The sequence below is a fragment of the Halyomorpha halys genome, unplaced genomic scaffold (genome assembly GCF_000696795.3).
Source record: "Halyomorpha halys isolate HHAL.00 unplaced genomic scaffold, Hhal_1.1 Scaffold121.1, whole genome shotgun sequence".
Lineage (NCBI taxonomy): Eukaryota > Metazoa > Arthropoda > Insecta > Hemiptera > Pentatomidae > Halyomorpha > Halyomorpha halys.
In genome coordinates, this window is record NW_027107242.1 from 1,251,233 (window position 1) to 1,252,473 (window position 1,241).

General features: G+C 28.4%; 1 protein-coding gene across 2 annotated transcripts in view; it reads right to left on the minus strand.

Annotated features, from left to right (window-relative positions):
* The window catches only part of Nmdar2 (NMDA receptor 2), a gene marked incomplete at its 5' end in the record, with an annotated part of 971,135 nt that overhangs the window by 126,112 nt on the left and 843,782 nt on the right, over positions 1–1,241 (minus strand).

Below are 1,241 nucleotides of genomic sequence, written 5' to 3' on the forward strand. Positions count from 1 at the left end.
TATAAGTTAAATACATATGTTTTTTATTTTAATAAATTTAAAAAAAAAAAGTTACATTCAGTAGTTTGTGTCAGTCTGGTGGTGATGGTGATGGTGATGATAAAATTACCTCAGTACCCTCTTCAAATGCATTACCAATGTAGAAAAAGAGGCTACTCTCAAAATCATGACATCAACCCAATAAAAAGTTATATTTCAGCAAAAATGAATAGTGCCTACAGTATTGATAATAAAGGATATTGCTGATATTGTTATTTTGAAAACTCGGACTACTAAAAGTCATAAATACCATATAATACCACCATAAACCATTATAGTATTTAATACTTGAACATTTGATCCTCAAAAAGATATTGTAGTTAATAATTGATGATACTTATTCTATTAAATTCGGTAATATTTGAAGAGAAATATCCGAGAAAAGCCGGTATGGAACAGGATTGAAATCTAAGTAATAATATTCTATAGCAAATAAGACGAAAATCATGATCATATATGAACTACAAAGGTTTGATCAAACATCATCGAGTTCAATTCCCAGATACAAAGTAAATTTGCTTTTGTATTAATTATAAATTCGATTTCCAAAATCAACAAATCCGTATGAATAGACTCAATTCCATCGGTATAAGTAAACAATTGCACCTAAAAGCACTGGTGTCAGGTACGATATAAATTAGATCAGTGCACCTTGCTTCTTTTTCCCTGCATAAATATTTCATAAAAAATTCTTATAAAATTTATAAAAATAATTGTAATAAATAACGAGATTGTTTTTTGTTTATACTTCCTGATTATTTGATTGCATTTAGACTCTATAGACCCATTTAATGAGGCGTATTGGAGCAACTCGGTTTATCTAAGAGGAAACAAACTAACTAACCGAATTCAAATAATACAAAAAACTCTTTAAAAAAAAGTTATAAAATAATTGTCCAGTGGCTTATTACAGTGTATTGATTTCAATGATCTTACAAACAGAAGACTTTATATTATTGTGTTGCGCAACAAATGTTTATAATGTATATATGTAGATATAGTTGACCGTAAAAATTGATATATCAGTCTGGCTCTGGCCATCAAACTGTGAGCATCTAACTGTGTTGTGTGTATTGTGTTGTCTTAAACTTTCTCTGCCTTCTCCTTTAATTTATTACCTAATTACAGTGAATGGTCTACATTAGTAAATAAAGCTGTTTTCTAGTTAAGTAGAATTGTTATTTTAATAAAAACAAGGAAAT